Here is a 27668-nt window from a genome sequence, read left to right as displayed (position 1 = left end):
TTTTATTTATTTTTTTTTTTTTTATGGTTCTTTAATTAATGTGCAGTTCTTCAGCTTATAGAGAGTTTGCACAGTAAAACCCTGTTGGAAAAGTTATTTCTTTAAATGTATCCCCTTTAAAGCATTGCTGCTACAGCCATACACATTCAGATGGCTGTATTTGGCCCATGTGTCATATTTCACGGCGTTTGAGAGAGTCTCTATACAACTGTTGCATTTTTAAGACAAAGTTACAAATAGCCCAATTTTTTTAACATTTCTTGAAACATCTCCATTCTGTTCCATTCTATTACACTTTGTCTAGCTGTTTTTCAACTCAAGAATGCATCTTACATTATCTAAACACCCAGAAAATAAATGTCTAATCATGATCAGGTGAACCCAAACTCAGTCTAGTTATACAGGGCTGCGTTTCCCAAAAGCATCGTAAGCCTAAGAAGATCGTAGAAACCATTGGCACCAATGGTCTCTACGATCAGCTTAAGCTTGCAATGCTTTTGGGAAACACAGCCCTGGGCTATACATTTACATTTATAACTAATGGGTTTGAAAAGATGTATTTTTGCACATCCCTAGTCTTAAACAACTAAAGCACATATTGAAGGGTGATTATTGAGTTAACTTGAGTAGTAATAAAACTGGTACTCGTGATCCGGCCTTCGGCACTGGCCTGCACTGTTTGATTTTGAGAGGGTTGCTGTGAGCTTATACATGATGAAGGTTTAATTGCATGTGTTTTGTGTAATTGTGTTCTCACTGCTGTGCTGGCAGATGCTGCTGCTTGAGGGGATCAGAAGATAAAATAACAAGATGTATGAAGAGGTGGAGATCCCCCCCAATGAGCCCATGACCATCGGCTTTGAGGAGAAACCTGTGGATTTCCGAGCTGGACGAGGTCAGTGGCGGCTCGCTATATTTAGAGATGCTGAGATTTAGCAGTGCTTCAGTCCAAACTGAGCTCTTCACAACTAATCACACTCATTTCTCCCCTTCACTTGACCATAATGTCTCATGACATTATGCCTGAAATCTCCTCCACATATTGCCAGGTGCAGCATCTGATGTTTTTGCAGCAGTGTGTTTTGTTTGTGTTTTGTTCTGTGAAGTAGTGAGCTGTATGTATTAGTTTAACCTCTTCAGCTCGGCATCACTCTCTGGACCCAGAAGTTTATGTTTAAAATGTAAAAGCCCCTGGATACATAAATATAATTTGTGGTACCATTTGAAACCTTGGAATCTGACCTTTTCGTTGCCCATCACATTTGCTTTTATGTACGTACATTGACAAAATTAGGCCTAAAAACTTCTGCATCACAAATAAACCCTGCCTTGTAATTATGTAGGAATTAGGAATATGAAAATGTCAGACAGCACTAAAATATACAAGTCATATTCAAATGAAAGCTCTCACTCTCGGGAATGCGACACTGCAGTTTTTTTTTTGTTTTGTTTTTTTTTTTGTTTTGTTTGCCATAACACCACAGATCGAATGAAAATCAAAATATTCTTGGACTGAAATATTATCTCTTTTAGACAACAAACTCTATATCATCTCTTACCTTAGGCTGTTTTCTTCAAAATGAGCGATTATATTTACTTGTCTGTGAGCTTGCTTGGGTAAATAATCCAATAGTCCAGTTAAAAAAGCATGAAATAAGTCATCGTAAAAATATGTTTTCAACTAATGAAATGTTATACATAATCACAGATGTGAGGATCTCAGCTTTCCATTGACACATAGAAAAAGCTTCTAGTCCACTCAGAGGCAGAGATATTCGACAAAACAGTGGGGAAGGTGCATAGGATAACAAAATTGACAGAATGTCTGTGGACGAGCACATGGCAAGTGCTCAGCTGTGTTGCAGCGTCACCTGTATTTCAGATCTGTATATTGTGATGGAAGGATATAGAGGAAAATTTTTTGCTGCCATCTAGTCGAATGAACTAACACTTTACAGGGACATAGAGCAAAGAGAGCCTGAGTCACAGGCTTTAAAAAAGAGAATAAAATGTAAAATCTGTAAGAAGACCAATATTGTGCAATTAGCTCACTGTATGTGTGAGGTGTAAGGTGAGCTTTATAAATATCGTTTAGCTTTGTTATATATAATTGGCTGATATGTAATTAGCAGATAACTGGGACAATTAGGAATGCCTGTTGTACCATTACAGTGATTATTTTAACCAATATTGTGTTACAGTACATTATCTTACACTTTTTTATGTCATTCTGTATGCACAGAAGATATAACCGGTGACTTTGAAAAGTGTGGTTTTAACCAAGTTATCATGTCACGTCAGATACAAGTTTGTTTACTCATGACGACTGCCGACAGATCACAGGCTGCAGCACATCCCACTGTCCCTCTTCTCCCAAAGAAGTACCTACCACGGAGTAGGAGCTTAAAAGTCTCTAAAGTCCCTCTAAACACTAACAGGAAATATAGTTTCTCATGTGCAAAAGCAACAAAAAGTAGAAGTTCAGGGTAAAAGTACCTAAAATGGGCTTTAGTTCCTGCAGTGGGAAAGGGCCAAGTGTTTTATTTTAGGAGCCAAAGGCTCAGTAGTCATTTTGTAGTCTGGAGCCCTGACTGGTACTTTTGATATCTCTACTGTAGACACAATGTCCCTCAAGCCTAAATGACAGTCTGTTGTGCAGTAACAACCTCTCTCTACAAACAGGAGGGTCCAGAGCCTGACACACATTTAGGCCCATATAGACAGACTTTAGCAAATAGTTTGCTCTTGGTTTTGAGCAACAAGTGCACAAAAACCAATTCTGTGAATGAGAGGACCTGCAGTCTGTGGCTGAGTCAAGATCGCACTGACTTTACAGTAAGCTTTAATCATGCTCATCATGTGTCAATCATAGTGACAGGCGTGTGGTCATGCGATACAAGGTATATTCAAATTTACGAGAACGACAAGTGTAACTCGCCTATTGGCGAAGTCTTGAGTTTAATCAGATTGATTAGTCATGCCTGCTGAGTTGTTTTGTATCTTCTTAATTTTCGAATGCGGCTCAACTGTGTTTATGTGATTGTCTTGTAATTCATCAGTTAGTCTTTCATACACATCTTATTTTTTCCCTCAAGTCCACTTATAATGTGAGTCAAGGTTTCTTGAAACAAAAACAGCTATTTAGCTATAATATGGCTATTTTCCTCTCTCTCTCGCAGACTCTTAGAGGTAAACAGGCTATTTTGCTATTGTACCTTTAAGAGTTGTGTAAAGGACCTCTGCAATGATTAACATCTATTAACATCGGCATAGATCAGGGTGAGCCAAGTGTCTGCATACTGAATAGGTTTTATGTAAATGTGGGCAATCATATGGAGGTTGACCGATATAGGATTTTGCAGATAACGATAACTAAGTTGGTGGAAAAAGTAGAAAACTGATCAATAGGCCGATATTTTTTTAAATCAATCATTAAATATGTTTTCTCTCTAAGAAATGTTTCTTAAGCTGTGTCCCAATTGACACACTAAACACTATGCACTTACAATACACACTATGGACATATGTAGTGCATGAATTTTCAAAGTGTAGAATCATCCCAAATGGAACACTTGATGTTTTTCTACTACATGGAAGCACTTACCATTTAACAGCTGACAGAAGTGACCTTTCAAAAGCATGTGATGCATTGCTGTTAGCTTTAGCATGTTAGCCAAACTCAGTTCAGCACTTATCAGTCCCACCAGGATTTTGCAACACTTTTTTCTAATAACTCCGACCCAGATTGACTGAATTTGCCGCGGCTTTGCTCAAAATTTGTGATGCCATTTGTGCTGTCTTTTGTGTTATTTTTATTTTGCTGTGAAAACTCAAAAATCCTCATAGTATACATGTGTTATTTGTGTCAATGATAGAATATGCAGCTAGCAAGCAAAAAATAGTAAACACACACACACACATACACACACACACACACACAAAACCATACATTTAAGATGTGAAACCCATGATATGACTAATATGAGTTCAATGGAAGACCCTTAATCTTATATAAATATTTTCTGACTTGAAAGTTAAAATAGCAGACCTACAATAAAACTGTAAACTAAAAACACAAATGAGGATTCAACCTGTCACAATTATTACATCTTCACGATTATTTGATTTAACCTCAATTATCTGAGAGAACTTTGATTATTGAGCACTTCAATATATATCGGAATATAGGATTGCCAATCATTAACACGTTTCATGAATGTTGAGTCTCATTTGCCATCTCCAACCCACAACTCAGACCATTTAAAGAAGCTCTTGAAGAGCGTGTGAAAACACGTGAAAGCTATCGCCAAACTATCAGCAGTAATTTCTGACAAAAAATGATAGTTCCAAAAGTAGCTATCAAAATTAATATGTAAAACTGATATATTGGGTAATAAGCACTTACCAAGTGCCAAATGTGAGTAAAAATTGTCTTTGATGGTTAATAAATCACCAGTTGTGCATGGATAAAACTCGCCAGTTGACTGGTAACTTTATTAGGAAATGCAATCACATCATACATAGTAGAAGTTTTAAACTTAAAGAAAGTCTGACTCAAAGTCTTTTTTTCCTGAACACCATTCATTGACACAGTTGCAAACTAAGCATTATTTGTCCCTCCTTTAATGACAGCATGCACTTGAGCTGACATGAACAAAACTTGGTGATCATACTATCCAGCATGATTCGAGAGTGTTCCAAAGTGCATCTTGTGTGCTTTAGTGGAAGCAAGAATATCTGACTGTCTGTTCTAAGGATTTAACATAGCCAATGTCACAAATTTGTAGGGCTGGGAATCGATTCCAAAAAGAATCGATTCTGAGGTATTGGGAATTGAGAATTGACTCGAAACGTTAGAATTCCTTTCAGGGAAACCGGTTGATATTTTCAGACTGTTTATTTCCTCGACCACTGCACTACTACACATTTCAGAAGCCTAACATCACTAATACAATTTACAAAAGGATAATAAAATTATTGCATCTTAACGATCATCAATCTGACTCTGAGTCTTAGTCCGTCAGCATCTGTCCACTCTGTTTGTTCATCTGTATGAAGCGATCACACAAGCCCTTCAACACATCTGCTTTCCAGACCTGTATAATCTGCTGGTACTTTACTTTGGATTAAATTTATAATCAAGCAACATGCCAAATTGTGATAGTACATTGGCATACAATAACAACTTCCCCAATTACAACACAAGTCTGCAAGGAGATGGCGGAGTTGAGTTAGCTTCCCAGTTCACATCATAAACCGGTATGTTAAAGTGATCAATGTGATGCACTTATAAAAGCGAGAATCTAACGCTTCTCTACTCGTTTTCAACATTTTTACAGTGTTTTAAGCAGTTTGTACATTATATATATCAAACTGAAGTGTATTGTTCAGTGTATTGGCAGTGGAAAAACCTCTTTCTAAACAAGAGCTCATGAGTGGTAAGAGACAACTTCAATATAGGTTAAATGGTGCTTTTAAGATTATTTGTGGTAGTTCTTCGAAATAAAGGCGCATCTACTCAAACTTCCCTCAAAGGGATTGAAGCATTGCACTTTGGTTTGTGCATATAGGCCCCGATTAAATTTTTCAAATTGACCTATTAATAATAAATGTCATACATGCTATTATAAACAGTGCAAAGAATGCTTTTTAGTGAGCTGTTTATTATGAGAATTAACTTTACCTCCCGTTTTTTTTTATTTATTTATTTTTTTCGAAATCGAAAACATTTGTCTGGAATCGACTCTTGGAATCGCTTCCAATGATTCCAAAACCAGGAAACGGAATCAGAGTTGATTCCCAAATTTCTTGAATCGATGTCAGGTGTATTCTGTTGATTCATGTCTTTTATTTTGAAATTCTAGTTCCTGTTTCCCTAGTCATGTGATTTCTGTTTTCCCTCCATGTTCATGTGTCACGTTTTCATTGGTTTATTGTTTAATTATCTTGTTATCAGTTCTGTTTGTTCATTGGTTTATGTTCTCTCAAGTCTTGTATTTAAGCCCTCATGTTTGCATTGTCTATTGGTGGAGTATTGAATGTTATCAGATGTGTTTGTCAAGTCAAGTCAAGTCAAGTCAAGTCAAGTCAAGTCAAGTCAAGTCAAGTCAAGTCAAGTCGTGTCCGTGTCCGTGTCCGTGTCCGTGTTCATGTTTTGTAGTCAGGGTTATTGGTGTTCACGTTTGAAAATAAACTGCACTTGGGTTCTTCATCTTCACGTCTTCGTCATTGCCATCATTGTCAGCAGTTCCAGCCAACATACGTTACAATCGAACATCCCTACACATTTGCTTACATTTTATTTATGATCCTGAAATAGAACAGAATCTTAAATATTTATTTTAGTATGGCCTCTATCTTATGCACCCAACTGTAATTGGAATATGCCTTGCATTAAAGGTGCTGTAAGCAATTTTTTTATGGAATGGTATGCAGAACCATTGACTGCTTGTCAATCATTGTGTGCGTTCACAAGTAATTGAAGTGGTTCATTAAGGCTTAATAACAGTAGTCAGTTGAGGTTACTCTTTTGTTTGACAACTGTGGGAAGACACACTGCTGCTCTGCTGTTCGGTGTCAGTCTCAATGCTATCATTGGAGTGCGGGGTTTTGGAAAGAGGGGCTAGACTATTTCAACAACTCCGTCTTGGAAGTTCCAGAATTGCTAAAATCACTTTCACAACCTTTAAGTCAATACAATGAAAAAGTGAGAAACAAAATCACAATCGGTCTTGATGTTTTTGTGACAGGAGGATTCCCCCGAGACTGGATCATCTCATATGTGATGCTGTTAGTGACACCACGATCTGTGCTGTTTGTCACAATTTAAAAAAAAAAAAAAAAAACAGCGAAATAATCGTATTTCCGTGAGGACAATGTATTCTTTAATAAAAACAAAAAGTTGCTTGCCATTGTTAGGTGTGGCAAAATGTATAAATGGTGTTTGGACCAATGTTTTCCAGAATATCTTTTTACAGCATGTCTAGTCAGCAGGTTTTCCATTTCCAAACACATTGTTTGAGACACAGTGTCACAGTAATGTAAATTAAACGCTACATCCATTGAAAGAGAAAAACATATTTCCTTTGAGACATTAATGTCTGTCCTCATAATCGCTCTCTAGTCCATTGAACGGCCCACAGGTGTGTGTGAACATCACACACTCCTTTGCAACAGTAGACATAATTTGAAGCTGTGGCTTTTAGTGGCTGCCACTGGTGTCAAATGTAATAACTTTTCTGAGAGACATTTAAAAGCAGGAGGGTCAAACTACTGCCCTAATGGAGACAAAAATACGCTTGACTTGCCCACTTGAAGAAACCCAACCGGCAAATAAAGGCATGAGAAATCTATTTTCTCAGTTTTTATCACAGTGCAGCATCTCACATCATCAGTCATTTCCTGTCCCTGATGCACACAACAGCATCTGGATTCAGGCTTGAACTCGTCCCACAGCACAGAGGACCATTTCTGGATTGTGTATGTGGGTGTTTCTTCAACTATGGCCAATTTTGGCTCTGTGGACTTTTTTTTTTTTTTTTTCACTCTTATTAGTTCATTTGATTTGTCCAGTTCGAGTCCATTAACATTGTCTAACAGTGGATATACATGGATCACAATGACAATTCTGTCATTTTTGCCAACAGTATAATTTCTCTAGTGGAAATGACAATTTAAACATTTTTGGAATAAAATGGACGACTATTTTGTCTTGTGAATGCTAATGTCATCGCAAAATGTACACAAATAATATTTTCACACATTGCACTCACTCAAAAGCCACACGTCACTTATTCTTAATAATAGTGGATTTTGTACTCTCAAAAATCCAGATTTTTATTTTATTTTTTTATTGTTTATGTGAATAAATAAAGGTCGATTTCTTTTCTTTTTTTACTATATTTGTTCTTCAGAACTTTGTTTTGTTGGACAAGAAAAAATTAGCTAAATACCATGTGACCAAATTGAGTTTCTGACTAGGGATGTGCATGGTTACCGTTTTTTAACATTTGGTTAACCGAGAGGTTTCGAAAAGTCGTGATGCGGGAATAAAGAATGTTTATTGCTACACAATTTCCTCAAACACTACTCAAAAAAGCAGCACATAAAGTGCACAGTAAGCTTTGAGCCAAAAATTGCACAATACATAGATCTTCAAATGATAAAATCGAACATTAAAGTCAAACAAAAATAATATAAAAATACAAAAATATAACTGTCACTGCCTGTATATGCGCTTCGCCTGGGCAGGTTCACATATCCATGAGGCAGTGAAGCCACTTCAGGGTGCTTTGATTTTTCAATGATTTAAAATCAAATGACATTGAACTTGTTTAATTATCGTGTAAATGCTGTATGCACTCCAGAGCAAAAGGGAAAGAACACTGTCTTACCGTTTATCAAGCTCAGAAACTTTGCTCAGTTATAAACAACCTGGAATCATGTTTAATGGTGTAAGTCACATGAAGTCCTCTTCTTTGCAACCTGAAATTCTTCAGAAAGCAGCACAATGAATGAAACACAAAGCAGGTGTTTCGAGATGCATTTATAAAATTAAAGTGCTTTTTAACTTGGTGTCTGAATATGTGGCAATCCTGCACAAGATGCTGAAAGGAAAAACAGTAAGATTCAGCACAACAGTCAAAGACGTCCGTCCAACTCGTGTTAACACTATATATAAAAATGTTGCAGACACACAGAAAAGCACGTTTAAATAGCACCTAACCCACCATATACTTGAAAAACTGACCCAAACATGGTCATAAAACCCAAAGGTTTGTCAGAAGTCGACGAGTTCGGTTCAGGCTAAAGACCACTATTGCATGTGTAGAATAATCAAATAGTGATTTTGCAGTTGAACGTTTAACCGAATGTCAACTATCCGTGCACATCCCTATTTCTGACCATTACAAATTTTGACAGCCAACATGAGAGCACAATATCTCTGGTATTTAACCATATAGAGCCTTAAAAATATAGATACATTTGTTCAGAAACAGGCTCTAAAAGGATATTTTTGATACTTCTGGGATAATATGCACTCCAACTTGAGAAAAACAACATATTTTTGGATTTTTGGCATAAAACACAATGATTTTAGTAATAGCCCTACCTATCTTTGGTATATATAAAAATACAAATACAATTTGAGCCAGGTACCACTGATTGAGTTGGCACGAAATTACCCAATAATATTTTTATGAAGGATTCTCATAGTTTAATACTGTAAATCTGATTATGGGATAAAATAATGAAATCTAAACATAAAAGGCAAATTAATGAAGGCATGGTTAAAGTTTCAAAGACCTTCATATACAGTTATAAAAATAAATAAAAAGAAGTTGAAATCTGTTTAAAAACAAATAAAAATATCTCCTGGGACATAAAAGTGCATGTAGTTGAAGAAACAGTCTTATGTGTTTTAGTTCAGTAAAGCAAACATAATATCTATCTTTCCTCAGTAAGAGGGTAAACATAAGAGTGGACAGCACAGATTTATTTCTCGACACCTGCGGGGCTCATTTCCACTTCTGTGTTTTCTCCCTTTCAGGAAACCATTAATTAAAGCGCCGAGCTTCACAGCGGAATCAATGATACACCTTTCGCCCTAAATTTGGCTGCATGAAAGCTATTCTCCTTTTCTTCTCTTTCTTTATTGTTTTTTTTTTTTTTTTGCTTTTAAAGTCTACAGAACCATACATCACAGCTAAAGCTAACATAGAAAAAATACCCCAGCACAGACCAAACAGGATTTCACAGCCGTTTCATCATAATCATGTTGTGACATTTTCTGTCGTCCATAGCTGGAGCAGATCACTGTTTTCATCTGGATTGAGTACTAGAGATTGATATAAACGGTGTGAATTAGTGGGAGTGGACGAGTGCCTCTATTCATTAGGGGCCTCCGCAACTCCGCAACAAAGTGCTTCACTCTTATAAAACTGTGCTGCAAAACAGCTAATAAGTCTTAATGTGCTATTAGGGTCCTTTGAGCGGCAGGCCTGCAGCCACTCTCTTTTATTTCTGTTTTTTTAAGTGCTGCGCGATTGTCATTTTTTGAAAGCCGTAATGGGCAACAGGGACGTGGCCGCTCAACACGCCTTTAATAGCTGTGTGAAACATTAAAAGCGTGAAATTTATTAGGAAGCCTTTTAACTAATTAATCTCAAGCGATGCTGTAATGCTCTCCACACATGGTAAAAGCCTTTCTCATTTCTGTGAAGAAATATACAGGAGAGCCGCCTCCGCAAAGCACTTGCATGCATCAACAGAGTTGTGTGAGAATCAAGTGTTGATACTACACACATTGAGTCGAATTAATGACACATAATGCTTTTATTGTTGGAAACTGATACATTCAGCTGTGCATCATTTCGCTTGTAACAGACTGTAGATCAATTGTTTGTTTAACCTCAAGATTGATTCACAAAATGATTTAAAATAATAACGTCATATCTTATTGAACACAATGTAGGCCAAGCGCATAAAAAGTCAAAATCATTTAAAGTAGATTAAAGTAATTTTTTTTTGCAGTTTTCAGATTTTTTGCATAAATTAGATTTGCAACTTGGATGGAAACATACTGTATCTTATGTGGTGCATTCATTTTTACTGCTTTCATTTAAAGACCCAATCAAATGCTTTTTCAATAGAAAATTGCACTCTTTACACCAAGTTAGGGGCTGGATATATAGGAGAACACAAACATATAGATGGCCTGTAAGCAAACAAACATAGACTAGAAGCCACAAAATTCCAATGGGGTTTTAAGGAGAGGAAACAATTTAATATGTAAAAAGATTATTGCCACTAAGCCTCCACAGCTCTCTGGTGGTCTTCTCGTTATCAACTCTATTTGCTTATAGTTGAACGTGAACAATAATTCAGTTACGCCATAAAAAACTGCAGCTAACTTTGATAAAAATCTGTTTCCCAAAAACTTCCCCTGTCGTCTATTAAACTAAAACTTTAAAGCATTAACTTTTGACGGCCCTAACTTACATAGATGCTGTTGGAGGCAAATTTTCTTTCTGATTCTTACAATACAATTCGCAATGACTATACGTTAGCGAAGGCACATTGGGTCAGCCAAGTGGGAGACCCGGGTTCTCGTCTTGGGTTAAAAATCAGGAAGAAATTGTGTTCACATAAACAGTGACAAGCACAATTTGAATGTTCCGCTTTCCTTTTAAAATAACATTTTTACTCCACTGATGGTTACGTTTAGGTTTGGGGTTTGAGGGAAGAGTAAATAAAATATGCATTCCTCTTCACTGTATTACATCATTAACAGCAAAAACTACTCGTTTTAAACTCACTTTTGGCGCCCCTCTGTGGGCATTTCACCTGGGAATTGTTGCTCACACCTGCCAATATGTTTAAAAACACTTCCCGCTTAGGCCACTGGGGGCACTGCTTCAAATTTCGGTAAGCAAAGACCAAGTTTAGTTGATAAAGTCAAATTACAGTTTCTGAATTCACTGTGAGATCAGTCTGTCTTGAGTGTGTAATGAATTGTTCTTTTTCATTTGACTGCAGTACATGTTGTTTTTTTCATAGGTGACTTTCGAGTGACATTAGTTTCAAATTGCTTGTTTTATCTCCAGCATGAAATGCAGTAAAAGCCTAAATGAACACAGATCCTCTCTTTGAATATGAAAAAAGCATCTTAAATGTTGCAGCTGTTCTGCTGTTTACTTTGCCATCAAATGAGGGTACTAACGAATAATGCATTTGTAATGAATATCCGATGTCAAATGCTTTAAATGGAAGATAATAATAACTAGATGGGCATTTGCTGAAGGAACTAGCAAAGCTTGCAAGGCAGCACAGATAGTGTTGAAGTTTTAGGTAAGTTTAGATTTTAGGTGTTGACCTTGTGGTGACACTCAATATGAAATCCAACACAATGCAACGCCTTCTTTTCAGTGTAAATTTGACTGTTGATGGTTAAATAGATGCAAAGAAAAAGACTGCTCACAATTCACCATTCAAATAGATGTAAGAAAGACTAATCAGAATTCAGTATGCAAATTATACAAAGATGTCATTGCTGTTTGATGATCAATGTGATAAATAAAGATTACAAATACTGCATTACTGTATCAAACCTACACTATGAAAAGTTTAGCAAGTTTTTTTTTTTTTTTTTGTTATTGTTTTGAACAATTAATGTCTTGCATGATACTGAGAGCTCACATCGGGAGGTTGTGAAAGCTCCAGTGATGTGAATAAAATTACAAGTGTTCTCTTCATTAGCATGAGTGGAGTGGAAACATCTCTGCAGTCCGCTCACAGTACTTTCTGAAAGAGAGAAACATCTCTGATTAATCCCTGAAGATGATTGCCCTCTCTTACAGCAGTGTTTGTGATGTGTTGAATATAAACGGACACACTCGTCTCTTTTGATATGAACTCATACCTAAAAGATCTACCTGTAAATAAATTGGATTCTTATGCAGATATTATTCTTGCTGCAATTTTAACCATGAGGCTATCATACCAATAGGCATGACAATTCCCAAATGGATTAGTTCTCCATAATTTACTCACCTTCATATTGTTAACCTGTGTGAATTTGTTTCCTCCATGTGTGAGAAAGAGTCCGGCCAATTGGTGGAAATGTCACCTGCTCTATTGGGCCAGTGCTGCTTTATCATGATGTCTTACATTTGTTTATCTTGTACATGTGTTTCAATGTATTGCAAACATAAACATATTTGATTTTCTGTGATGTAATCAAGCTTGAAATCATGACGCCAAGAAGACTGCTGTCAAGATTTATACTGTCTCGTTCTCACCCAAAACCAATTGGATAGTTTCAGAAGACACTGATGAAACCACTGGAGTCGTATGGATTACTTTTATGCTGCCTTTATGTGATATTTGGACTGTGTGAGATCTGGTCACCATTCACTTGCATTGTATGGACCTACAGAGCTGAAATGTTATTCTAAAAATCTTCATTTGTATTCTGCAGAAGAAAGAAAGTCATACACATCTGGGATGGCATGAGGGTGAGTAAATGATGAGAGAATAAAATTTTTGGATGAACTATCCCTTTAATGAAAAAAATAAATAAATCAACCCTGTCTCATTAGAACTTGTAATAATTGTATGCGATGGTGAAATCTTAAGAAATCGTGAGTTGGCTCTACAAAAACATATGACTTTTGCTCCTATAGAGAAAAGTAAACGAAACAATGAAACATGTTATTATATTATGTAATTTCCTAAGTTTAACCCCTAACACAAACATAAACTTAACCATAAAGTCTAACCCCGTACCAAAACCCTAAACCAAACTAGAATTTTAATAGGAAAATAACCTTTGTGTTCCATGGAAGAAGGATAGCATCAAGGTTTGAAACAAGACAGGGATGCAAACTCCTCACCTTTCAGCTAAATTTGCCATTTTGAAACCATAATAGGTTGCTTTTGTGATTTGTGCAGATCTGAAGAGTATTTGTTTTGGAGGAGAAGGAGGGGGGAGGGGTGGCTCCGGACTTCCTCTTCATTGATAACAGCAGTAGTCAATTATGTGCTTGGAAACCGCAGTCCTACCGAGGCAGATTGCTTGATTGGTTACAGCTACGGCCAATCGCGTGCTTGGCTACAGCAGCACACGCACAGTGACTCTGCATCTGACAGGAATGGAGCGTGAACTGAAGAGGAGGCATTTGTGAAACTTCTCATTTGTTAACAAGCTGAATGACCTGGTACATGTACCGACCGACTAAATGAGAGGAGCATGTTGTTCGTTCACTTCGGCATTGGCATATGAGTCTTCCTTGATCATCAAGGAGAGAAAAGGACGGAAGAGATACAATTAATGTGTAAAAGTGACTGATGATCATATACTTTAAGGGGCTTTCACATGACTCGTGTCAGCACTGCAGAATACATTGAAGTTATGCCACTTTACACCGAACTGTTTTTCACACATGTTTTTGCTTCACAAATAATGTCTTTGAGAGTACAAAGCAACAAGAAATATTTAAAAACTGTCCAAATTTGTAAAGAGATAATGAATGTCTCATAATTTAATTTAATATTACCTGGTCATTTCTGAGTATCAGAGACTCCAGTAATTGAACTAATTTAAATTCACCAAGAAAACACTAAGACCTCAAGATAAACAAATCTTATTACTTTCTGAAATCTAAGCAATTGGCAGTTTTTTCTCTCTTCCAAATATATGTTTTCAATGTTTGTTGTGCACATCTCCCACTTTCTTGCATGACAAACTAGTAAAGTCACACAAACATTTTCATCATAGAAGAGGTGTATTCAAGAAGCTGTTTTGTCTGAATTGCATTTGTAATGTATTTCTGAATAATTTATTAGATGCGGACAAAAAAATTAGCATCACGTCATTGTCCGATTCATACAACATTTGGTATACTTCATCTACAGACCCTCCTGCAAACCTTCAATCTCAAAAGAGTTTCATTATGTCAAACCATTCCAAAGATATTAGCAAATTACTTCTGTGGAACACAATTTGATTGATTGACCAATATCTTTTCAATGCAAAGTACAAACGTAACACAACATGGGGTATAAAACAACAGGACATTTTGAGGATGCATGCAAATTTTCATACAATTTTGCCTATAGGGAGCGCTATAACTAAAATAATGTCATAACTCTGCAGCTGTTTTATTGGCAAAGTTCAAATTAAATATTCATCTTCTTTGGTTCAATTGCTAACATATCCTTAAAATATATATATTCGACAAATCAACAAAAATGGCCACCAGCAGCCAAACAAATTCAGCACCTAATTACTTCATTTTTACATGGCTGATGGTGATGAAACTTTTCACATTTTTGAAAAACAAATTTTGTGAGAATTGGCCACACAGGGGCACTGTATAAGCTAATACATGCTTTTGCTAATAACTCTGGAACAGTAAAGGCTTAAATAAAATCTTTTAGTTTTTCAGAATCCTTTAGTGCCCCCAAATCATACTGTCACATGGATTTCTATTTCAGCAAGAAAACTTTCACTTAATATTTTTTGAAAAAACGCATTTTTCGAACTCGTCCTAGGCTGTTTCCCAGATTCACACGAAATGTTGTTACATTACCTACAGATCCTTCTGACACAAAAGTTATCAAAATAATTTTGATTCACAGTGTCGTTCGGAAGATATTAGTGAATACATTTTTGGGAGGTGGTTTTTACGTTGTGACTGATCGGTGTAATATATATATATTTCTCTCAATGTGTTGTCTTCAGAATTATTCAAAACACTGTAAACAACAGTCCAACCCACTGAAGAGACTATAGGTCTGTCTCTCACACTTTCATTTTAATCCCATCAGAAGTCAAATATGACGCTACTGTGGATAAGGTCCATATGTGCTTGGACCCTGATGATTGCCGCTTTGCATCTATAGTTTTATTTTATTTGTTTCTCTCTGGCATATCTTAAAATTCATAGCTAAAATAAAGTGTATTTTATTTTTATTTTGGTGGGGCCAGGGAAACTATGGCAGGATAAGTAAAAATCCACATTACTGTTCCAACCAGGTGAGCAGAAAATTAAAAATAACAGAAAAACAATTGTTGAACCCTCCTTTAAAATGTTGGAGCTTGAGAACCATGAGCAGAGTGTGAATGTAAATAGACAGAGAGTGGCTTCAGTGTGATGGACAGTTCTGAATAAACCAGTGGAACAACACTGCTGCATCTGCTGCTTGTTTGTTTGCAGGATTTTGGACAGTTGATCTCGCTCATTTTCTCTCATTCTATTTTATTATGATTTCTCTCTCTCTCTCTCTCTCGTATTCTTCTATCAGTTCTGGTTTGGTGAAATACATGGCCTCCTGTTTGCCGGATCTGCATCTGTTATTTATCAAATATTTTGGCTTGTAGGTGTGTGAGTTGTTTGAATAATTGCACTTTAGTTTGTTATGTGTATGCGACCGTGTTTGTGTTTGGATTTCTCGAGCAGGTAATTTCATGCCGTGCGGGCTCAAGGCAGGCAGATAAGCTGTTTGCTAAAACTAACAATGAAAACTTGATCATGCTGTCAGTTCAAATGGAATGAAATGGAACCAAAAAGTAATTAAAAGGATAGTGTGCAAATGACAATTATATCTTTTAGCTTTCTATTACCAGTGCTGTGAATTTAATTATTGCTGCAGCCTCAATATAAATGCATGCACACACACATAAGCACACAGACTTTAAGATAAACATAACGGTTACTGCTGCCTTCTGTGCTGTGTGCATTTCATCTCTCTTAGCTTTTTAAAACCAGGACAGTGAGGAAATCCATGCAAGACGGTGCAGGTTTTAGATGTTGCTCTGAAATGATTGCTGGGGGCTATGTTGGTCCAATTAGTGTGTTTAAAGCCACGGGTGAGTTTCTGCTGTGTTCCCAGTTCACCCGGTCAGCACATATGGCTGAGGGCCCTTCATCCACAGAGTTAATTAGACTGTCAGGATCTATCGGACTCACAGCCGACTGAACAAACCCTCCCCCCCCCATTTACAGGTGGTAAGATCTCAGCTGCTCACAGTTTCTGAGCTGTTTGTTATCATCAAGCGCTCGCCATATGTCCTGCAAAGAAATCTCATCCACTTTTACTTATCCATTTATATGACAGCAGTGTCTGCAGATAATTTAGTGTCCCTAAAGAAATGTGCTTTTGTTCTGGGTGTTGGAGAGTTTAACTCGCTGCTAGTGTAGAGAAACTGCAAAACTGACAGACTGAGAGTGTTAAGGGTTCTGTGGGTGCAGACTGAGAGCATATTGAACACAGTTATTGTAGGAGGAAAGCGAATCACTGTCCTGGAAACTATGCCATCACCACAGTATGTGTGACTGCTAGAACAACTTAAGTTAGCTGGAAACAGAAACTGCATATAATTTGCTTCAAACTTTTATTTAAAGGAATAGTTCAACCCAAAATGATAAATCTCTCATGATTTACTCACCCTTACAGCATCTCAAACTTGAATGACTTTCTTCCGCAGAACACAAACAAAGGTATTTTGATGGAGATTTGAGGTGTTTCTGTTCATACAATGCTAGTCAGTGGGGTCCAAAACTTTCACGCTCCATAGCAGAGTGTGTGTACAGCACGTGTACATGAGTGGAGTGTGTATGCAAGAGCACGGAACTGTAATCGAGATTCAAATCATGATCGCTTCAAGGAGACTGAAGATGTCATGATTTATAGTGAACGAGGAGTTACATTTGATCCATTTACACCATAAATCTCTATCAAAAAATCTTTGCTTGTGTTTCACTGAAGAAAGTCATGCAAGTTTGAGACAAGTGAAGTCATTTTCAGAGCTTGGCACACATCTAAAATTATAAAGTTTTAGCATTTGAATGTGCATTTTAATCCTAAATTAATTTGACAGCCTTAAAATATTAAATACTTCATGCCCTTTAATTGATTTGCTTAGTAGTCATAGGCAGGATAATGTACAGTCATACGGCAGAAATAGTTTTGGTGTTAGAAAGTCACATGTGAAGAGGATGTTTACACAGAAGTCCTAAAGCAAAAATATTAATTAAAAAACTCTCTCTGAAATAAATAAATAAAAATACCATTAGAATATATTATATTGGCCCTTCAAAGGAATATTCCGGGTTCAATACAAGTTAAGCTCAATCGACAGCATTTGTGGCATAATGCTGATTACCACAACAAAAAAAAACAAAACAATTCGATTCGTCCCTCATTTTCTTTAAAAAAAAGCAAAAGTTACAGTAAATCACTTACAATGAAAGTGAATGGGGCCAATTTTTGGAGGGTTTAAACACAGAAATGTGAAGCTCATAATTTTATAAAAAGCTTCTGATAAAACTTGTGTATTATTTGAGCTGTAAAATTGTTTTTAAATGTAATTTTTTCTGTCATTTAAGGGTTTTAGGGTTTGTTGACAACATTGTCATAACAACAAAGTTGCACAATTAGCTATAACTTTGCACATAAAATGTTAGTAAGTGATTTTATCACACTAAAATCATATTAACACACATATTGTTAATGTCTCGTGGCTATATTTTTGAAAAAGTAAATATTTTAACGTGCAAAAATTGGCCCCCTCTCACTTCCATAAGTGCCTCACTGTAACCTCGATTTTTGCTTTTTTTAAAGAAAAGGAGGGATGAGTCAAAATAAATGTTTGTGGTAATCAACATTATGCCACGAATGCTGTTGATTGAGCGTAACCCGGAATATTCCTTTAAGTCTTGGAAACAATGGGGTAAAGCTGAAATTGTGCTTTCAGATGCAAATGGTTTGAGCCACTAGAAGTTTTAAATAAGAGCTGGTCTGATGATGGTAGATTTATTCTTGAGCTGATTCTTAGTGAGTGTGGCAATCACTCTGCTCACACACCCTGATGAAAAAAGAAAAGAAAAAAAACTTTACCGCCGCTAGTTTTACATTTCTGAAGCCAGTAAAGATAGATTCAAATCTTCTGAAACACTGCTGACTGGGGGTTTGCCAGGCCTGTTTTACAACATGTCATACACACTGTATTTGTTGGCTGATAAATTACCTCAGGGCAACATTTCTGTGCCCAGTGTAAGCTAGCATACTGTAGAAAAAGGAAATAACAGAATGTAAGTCATTATCCAAGATCATTAAGTAATGACAACTCCATGTTTGCTACATGTACACATTACTTCGAGGTGATTGTTGGGGCACGCACACATTTACATTAATTTGCATACTTAAGGTGTGCTGGGACACTCGCACAAAGCTGAAAAGTCAAAATGAAGGGGGCTCTTAAAACAAATGCTGCAGTTTGGTTACCAAGGTGACAACCGTTTAGTTGGAGAGAAAAAAAAATGCAGCGTTGCAACAGCTGGCTGATCACATCACAGACACAGAGCAACAACATCTGGACTCACTGATTATTATGCTGGGAGATTTTAATAAAGCTAATCTCAACCGTGAACTGCCAAAATACAAACAACACATCACATGCCCCACCAGAGAAAGAAATATAGTGGACCACTGCTACACCACTGTAAAGGATGCATATTGCTCTGTCCCACGTGCAGCTTTAGGACTCTCTGATCAATGTCTGGTTCATCTTCTTCCAACCTACAAGCAGAAACTAAAGTCAGCTATTTTTATTTGCCTATATCACAAACAGTAGGTATGCACTGCGGTGGTGGAGACGTCCTTATTTGTCTTTTTATATCTTACATGGTGGAATCAAATAATTGTTAGATCATATATTTATCATATTTGACCGCATGTCTATCATAGCAATTACACTTTGGAAATTAAAAACAGCCGTTTGCCAATTAGAGTTTGTGCACTTCCTTTCTGAAAATGTAAATCTACCAACAGCAGCTGTGGGGCAAATTGGTCTTAATAGAGAAGACACGATAATAATGTCTGAATTTCCTGAATTTGTCCAGATCCACTGGTATTGATGAAATCTAAAGAAACCCAAATCTTTTTGGATACAGGGCTTTTGGACCCCACAATCAGCACTTTTGGGCATTTTTTTTAAAAAGACATGTCTCCACCACCGCAATGCATACCTACTGTTTGTGATATATGCAAATAAAAATAATTTAATATTTTAAACACTAAATGGCCAAAGTATCTAACCAATTTGAAACTGAAAACAGTTGTGCCAACACTAGGGCTGTCATGATTCTGAAATTTGGCTGGTGATTAATTATCAAATAAATAATTGCGATTATGATGATTAATTGTCTTTTCTTTTTTTTTAGGGCTATGTCGATTAATTGTCTCTTTTAGGGGCCGTTTACACAACAATGTTTTCAACTAAAAACGGAAAACTTTTTATGCGTTTTGGCTGTTCGATTACACGACAACAGCGTTTTGGGGCCTGAAAACGCAAACTTTTGAAAACTGGTTTCAAAGTGCGCATTTTTGAAAACAATGTCGTTATCGTCTCCGTGTAAACATACAACAATGCAAATTTGTGAAAACGATGACGTCATGCGCACGTTTATTACGTGTTTATTCTATAGACATGAACTTCGAGAACTTCGTCCTTACCTCCAGGACGAACAGACCAACATGAGATCACCAGTTGGAGTCCTTAAAAAGGTGGTGTGCTTTATAGTCCAGGGTCACTTGTAGTAATAAAGCAACCTCATCGTCCGTCCAGACAAAATTGCTCGATGCTTTCACCATCTTCATTGTTTGTATTCACTGCTCTGTGGAAGAATGCTTATGTGCACAGGCGCATAGTGTTTCTTTACAAAGTGACATCGCCATCTACTGGCCTGGCATGCAAAATACAGTGTTTTTAGTCATTTTCGCGGATCCGTGTGAACGGGGATCATTTTGACAACACTGTCGTCTGTACGTGAAACCTTTCAAAAATGCAAAGGAAAAACTTTTCCGTTTTTAGTACATTGTTGTCGTGTAAATGTACCCTTAGGGCTTTCATGATTAACTGTCATATAAATTGTCATACTGCTTAAAATGCATGTGTTTCATACACTTTAAGAAGTCATTTTTACATATTTAACTTCAAATATATAAAGCAAATAATAAAATAGGGATATATGATTTCCTTTTAAGGTTTTACAAACTTATGAATGACATAAAAATTATGTTTTAAATGTTCAAACCTGGTGTGATATGTCTTAAGTGTTTGAATTTATATGAGAGCAAATTATATTAAGGTTCAGGGGAAGATCATCAGTGAGCATGGAATAACATTTCAGGCTTATAATGACACAAGGTAGATTAAGTGATGATAGAATACAGAACCTTTTCTTTTTCTCCTCTGCAACAAAACTTCCTTCCACTATGATTGGTGTAGATGATATGCCAGTCAGATTGTTGGATAGTACTACTGTAAAATCTGCATCAGAGTGGTTTTCACAGGGTTGTTTATTTGAACACACTTTTGAACCATAAAATAACATATGAGACATGGTCTTTTGGACTTCAGGGCTGTGCCATTTGGATTTACAGATGCTTCCAATTTTATTTTAGATTATCAATCACTGTTTCTCTAAACAATCTGTCTCTTCCTCACTGTAATAATGAAGTTCACTGCAGTAGATCTGTCTGTCTGTGTCTTATGGATTCTACCGCTGTTCTCTGAAGTATCTTACAACTGCTAATAAGCTCTTTCATTTGACTTTTCAGTCCTGGCTTTTAAATCAGATCAGAGCCCTATAATAACTCTCTCAGCCTAATTGTTTTTTCTTTTCATTTAAAGTGTGCCAGAGCAGAACGATAAAGGAAGAGAGTAATAGCACTGTTAAAGAATCCTGATTCCCTGATCCAATGCTCCATTGCATGAATGAGGGATGCAGATAGTTGGAGACTTCAGGAAGAAAAGTCAAATGAAAAATAATTTAAACCATTCTGGATTTATTTTATTCTGTGTAATTTGAGTAGAGTATATTACTTCTCTGTCCCTGTATGATCTAATAATTTCATGAGTTGCCTACTTTAATGAGGATGACTCTGAAAATAGCAGTGCTTAGCAGTAAGGCTGGTAGATTTATTGAATATTCACAGTATATTTCACAGGATTTTTTACAGATTTGAAATAAAGCAATTTTGTGAACAATGCCATGATTTTAATGTTTTAACTTGGCCATTATCCATTTGGTGAGAAACCTCATTAAATTTTATATTGAAACCTATTTGAGTCAAAAGACTAGAGTCTCTTTAGGGCTATTTTTCCCTAAGAAATACTATATTCCCTGTACTTTATCACATTGAGAATCAATGGGTGTATTCAAAAGATGGAACATTTTGTTTTCAGTGGATTTATACGGAGTTAGGATGACAATAAGGTGCATTTCAAACTGTTCTGAGACCAGTGCAGACAGACAGCACACTGGAGGTTAAGTCATTCACTAAATAGGGAGCAAGGGAGCATCTTATATCTTTCCTGTGCAACTAAGTGCATTCACTCCTAACATCCGGTCAAAAGTTCAGTTTCAGGCTGCAGATGATGTTTGGATCACGCAACATGTTTGGCAGTCATGGAACAATGATAATCAGTACATAGATTCAGCATTTATAATGTATATTTTTTTTTTAACGTTGCTGGCTGTGATTGGATGATACTTTTCATTACTTTGAATCAGAATGAATTATGTTACTTTCTGATTGGTAAAATGCTTCAGCACTGGCATAACTTGTTTGTTTGACAGTGTAAAGAGAAAACATCGAGATTTTGTTGCCAAAGTAGAAAAAAATAAATAAAACAGAAGTCAAATCAAGTCAAATCATTTTTATTTGAATAGATTTTTATTTGTGCTTTTCTCAATACACATTGTTCCAAATCAGCTTTACAGAAAATTAGCTGTAATGTCTGTAATGTCTCAAAAACATGAATAACCAACACTCCTGGAAACATAAACAATTTGATAAACAAAATCTGACTTTCTCTAGCTTGGTATTATTTAAAATGTCAAAACTTAGTCCCACTGTCAATATAAGGACATACATTTTTAGAAAATATATTTGTAAAAAAAAAAAAATGCATGCTTCTAAGGGGCTACTAGTAGCAAATAAATGGAAATAGAAATAAACAAAAACACACATAACAGTCAGTCACTCTCGGGTCATAGGAGTGTGTATATATATATATATATACACACACACACACACTGGCAGCCAAAAGTTTGGAATGATGTACAGATTTTGCTGTTTCAGAAGGAAATTTGTACTTTCACCAAAGTAGCATTCAACTGATCACAAAGTATAGTCAGGACATTACTGATGTAAAAAACATCACCATCACTATTTGAAAAAAGTCATTTTTGATCAAATCTAGACAGGCCTCATTTCCAGCAGCCATCACTCCAATACCTTATCCTTGAGTAATCATACTAAATTGCTAATTTGGTACTAGAAAATCACTTGCCATTATATCAAACACTGCTGAAAGCTTTTTGGTTCGTTAAATGAAGCTTAACATTGTCTTTGTGTTTGTTTTTGAGTTGCCACAGTATGCAACAGACTGGCATATCTTAAGGTCAATTTTAGGTCTGTGGCAGTGGGGGCGTGGTCAAACATCCGTCCGGAGAGGGAGAAAGTGGTAAGGGCGCTTGCACCTGAGCTAGATTATGTCTAACACCTGTCTCTAATTCCAGTGAGCATGGGGAGAGCGGCATATAAGCAGCCACACCACCGGCAGAGAGAGATAGAGAGAGCCTAGCACAAGGAAGTCCATGGTGTCTGTGAAGCTGATGAGTTTATGAATGTTCATATCTCTGACGCTAATGAGTTGGTGAAACTATGTACCTGTAAAGCTAAAGAGTTTTGTGAAGCTGTAAGTGTTGAAGTTGCCAATTAAAAGTCTTACCTGTGCCAGGAGAAGCCTGTATCCCTGTGTCCTCCTTCCATTCTGCTGTGGACCCTTTTACAAGGTCAAAAATGGCAAACAAGAAACAGCTTTCTCTAGAAACTCATCAGCCAATCATTGTTTTGAGGAATGGAGGCTATACAATGCTTGAAATTGCCAGAAAGCTGAAGATTTCATACAAAGGTGTACACTACAGTCTTCAAAGACAAAGGACAACTGGCTCTAACAAGGACAGAAAGAGATGTGGAAGGCCAGATGTACAACTAAACAAGAGGATAAGTACATCAGAGTCTCTAATTTGAGGAATAGACGCCTCACATGTCCTCAGCTGACAGCTTCATTGAATTCTACCCGCTCAACACCAGTTTCATGTACAACAGTAAAGAGAAGACTCAGGGGTGCAGGAAAAGGTTAGACTGGGCAAAGAAACACAGACATTGGACAACAGATAATTGGAAAAGAGTGTAATGGATCTTAAACTCATTGAGCTTTGGTGGGATCAGCTAGATTGTAAGGTGTGTGAGAAGTGCCCGACAAGACAGCCACATCTATGGCAAGTGCTACAGGAAGCGTGGGGTGAAATGTCACCTGAGTATCTGGACAAACTGACAGCTAGAATGCCAGGATCTGCAAAGCTGTCATTGCTGCACATGGAGGATTTTTTTTTCTCCAAATTGTAATAGTAATTTTTCACATTATTAATGTCCTGACTATACATTGTAATCGGTTGAATGCCACTTTGGTGAATAAAAGTACCAATTTCTTTCCATAAGAGCAAAATGTGTACATTATTCCAAACTTTTGGTTGCCAGTGTATATATATTTTTTCCTGAATGCGGATGTTTTCAATTTCCAGACTCCAGGGTTTTCACTCACATCTGCATATATTCTTAGTGGTTAATGTGATGTTTAAGGTATTACATTTGTAAAAATTGTCAAAAACACATGGCTCTATAGTGCTAATACTTCACAGAGTTGAGATGACCATTTTTATTGACAGTGCCTCACCTAAGTATGTAGATGTCATGAAGTGATGGTCCGAGGTTAGTTATGTTGATATCACTACTTTGAGTTTTTACGACAGCCAACAACGGCACATGATGAGCCTGACATACATTTTTACTCCCAAAACAAATGGTTGTTCTCTGTCTGGATTGCTCGTTTTGATCGTTTTTAAAGTGCATCTCCAGACCAGAAACAGAAAACTGGCAATTAGAATCATCATGGTCCCGCCCAGTGGTTGCTCAGGAAAACTGTATATATATATATATATATATATATATCCACATTGCCCAAAAATAAAAAGAACACAGCTTTTTTTGTCTCTTATAAGAACTCTGGTGAGAGAGGCAGCTGTCACCCCCAGTGTGAGTTGGCCAGCATAGTTGACAGCTCATGACACTGCTTGGAGACAGTTTCCCCCTACTTATTCCTGGTGGCCTTTTATGAGCTCTTTGGTATTCACACTCTTCAAGAACTTTGTACAGACTCAGCTATGCATAAACCAACAGTGACCCATAGATCTGATGGCATCAGTAGTATTTCATTACAGACCTGCACTACTTTGGGTTCAGCATCCTTAGACTGTGGCTGACATTGATTGATTCGTTTCACTGTGGAGACCTGAGTCACTCATTAGCTGCACATTAAAGTGGCTTCATTAAGTTTTGGCTGCTGGTGCTCTGTCCCTCTGACCATATGTGTCTTAATCACACATAACAACAGCACATCTGTTACACAAACACAAACACACATACTCTGTATTCAGTTTCTTGAATACTGCATTACACTGAATGACTCAAAAGGAGGAAGGTATTTTTTGGCCTTTTTGTCATTTTTATTGTAAGAAAGTCAAGAGAGAACATGAAATAAGGAGAAGACTAATTGTACTCGCCAAAATCAAACTCCCATGACCTGCATGAGCACCCAGACTCAATGTGACAAAGCACTGCTAGGCTAAGACTCGTGATTTAATGCTGGTTAACGTTAATGTTATTACATTTACAGCAATAATATCAAATTAAAACATTTGAGGAAGAATCATTACAATTGCGATTTCATAAGAAATATTACAATGAGTTTAATAAATCATCGCTGTCTGATGAATAGCACGCATCTCCAAAAACTTATTTTTCAAGAACATGACTTCTGTCATTACACATCTGTTAGTGAACTGTTCTATATTTTAATTGGACTTACATGGATTTTTGTTAGCCAACGTGGACATACACGTTTTTCTTATCATGGGTTCCAATGGCGCATGTTCATTTACAGACTCGAGTTTAACTGTTCATGTTTCCAGAACTCAGTTGGTAGGTTATCAATTGCTAGAGAATTTATTTTCGGATATAATCTGAGCTTTCACTTACTATTTTAGATCAAAATCAGTTTTTGACTAGGGTTTCTAGTCTGGTTGTTGAATGGACAGTTCGGTTTCAAGACGCGTTTTCTGGGTCCAACGCATAAATTGCCAGTTGAATTAGCTTTCACTCGTGGTTTCGCGAAGATGGAAATCTGGAAATCATATAACCATATATGGCTGGTATAGTCTTCTTTTTAAAGCCACCTGACATTGTGCATGCATGAAATGCTTTGGTTGTCAGGGATATCACAGAGCCAGCATGATATAGGCAATCTCATCACTACACTTCAGCCGGACAGCTGAGGTAAATTAGTTGATGCTCTTCAAATCATAAGGGGGGGGACATACACAGTTTTGATGGACATTTCTTAGGGCCAATGGAGATATTGTTAAACAGATAGCCTGATTAAACATATTTTCATTGGTCATTTCGATGCAAAAAAAAGTGGATATGTGTGTGAAAGACCTTTGCTCATGAGGGAAGAAGGAAGCAGGAGCCAGATGCACATCCAAACATACAACAGTTATTTTAACACTTTCCAGTGTCTTCACAATCACACAATGCTTTTCCAGAAGCATGCACTCAATCACTCTGCTTATCAGCAGCAGCTCTCAATCACACACACATACACAGAGAGAGAGAGATGCAACAAAGCTGTGTGTCTCTCTCCCGACTGCAGCTCTGGTTGCAACTTTATCCCTCGCCCACCAACATCGCAATCACCAACAGCTGGGCAAGATCATTCACCCCAGGTGTCCATTCCGGCCCCGCTCTGCTCCGTCATCGCTCGGCCCCGCCCGCCACACACCCCCATCTCCCGATTCATGCCGGGGAGCTATCCAGCCTGTGCCTTACACCCCCCTTCCCACTCTGGAGAGGAACTGCTGCCCTTCCGGCCTTAAATGACATAACACTCTTTGTGCATTTCAATATTTTATTGACTGAAAGTGTAAATTATCCTACATTATTATCATGCTGTTTGTAAATAACTAGCTTATTTCTAGCTTTTGTTCTACATAAATATATCAGTAGAATCAGTGGACACATAACCCAAAAAGCACTATAACAACAGTATATAATAATTATTTAAATTATTATATTTCAGTCATGACAACTCTTGGAATGATTTAGTATGGTAATATGGGTAGGAAATATTGATAGGATATTGAATTTGGTGGACTAGATTTTATATGCTGCTGCTGCTGCAGAGCAAGCACAGAGACTTTGGACTGCTAGGACACACACAGATATACTGAGTTAAGTTATGTGGAGATGCTGCTGCATGCTGCACAACTAGACATACTATAAATATAATCCCCATGTATCATATTTAGACAAGTGGAGCTGGGGAGGAGGAAGGTTTCAGAGAAAACTCTCACAATGCACTGAAGTGAAACTGGTTCACCTGCAAACTGAGCAAATTTGAATGTTAGACAAAAAGAGAGTATGCAAGTTGATTGGCTAACAGATTACATGTCAAAGGGATAAGCTTCCACCATGTGAGCCAATTGGCTTTAGACATCACATATGAATGAGCCAGTTGGCTCACAGTAGAGGTGCACTGATACTACTCGGTTGTACTCGTATTGGGCCAATAATGGGGGTTAAATATTCATAGTCGGTATCAGTGTCATAATTTCATATTTCTGAGTATGAGTACATTAATATAATGACATGGTTGCACATGTGTGCCTAGTGCTTCTAAGACCTGTTTGAAAACATGAGAAACATTTTAATGTGTTTAAACCATTTAAATCTAGAACATCATTTTTTTTCCATCTTTACCTGATATATGTGGATTCTCGCACATGCACGCGCCTTCTCTTCTCTCCCTCCCGTGTGTGTGGCACGAGAGCTCGCATTCCCAAGCGCTTGCCAGTCATCCAGGATTTTTTTAACAGATAATTCCAATTGTTATTTTGACAGATAAAACACAGCAAGAAAAGAAAGAAATCGTTTGTAACTAATGCATGAGTTTTCATTTCATCGGCCTTCTCTCT

General features: G+C 37.0%; 1 pseudogene; it reads left to right on the top strand.

The window, feature by feature from the left end:
* Nucleotides 1-714: 714 nt before the first annotated feature.
* Nucleotides 715-27668, top strand: part of LOC127452706 (activating signal cointegrator 1 complex subunit 3-like) — a 252981-nt pseudogene continuing 226027 nt past the window's right edge.

The sequence above is a fragment of the Myxocyprinus asiaticus genome, chromosome 15, assembly GCF_019703515.2.
Source record: "Myxocyprinus asiaticus isolate MX2 ecotype Aquarium Trade chromosome 15, UBuf_Myxa_2, whole genome shotgun sequence".
Classification (NCBI taxonomy): domain Eukaryota; kingdom Metazoa; phylum Chordata; class Actinopteri; order Cypriniformes; family Catostomidae; genus Myxocyprinus; species Myxocyprinus asiaticus.
This window is presented reverse-complemented; position numbering and strand designations above follow the sequence as displayed.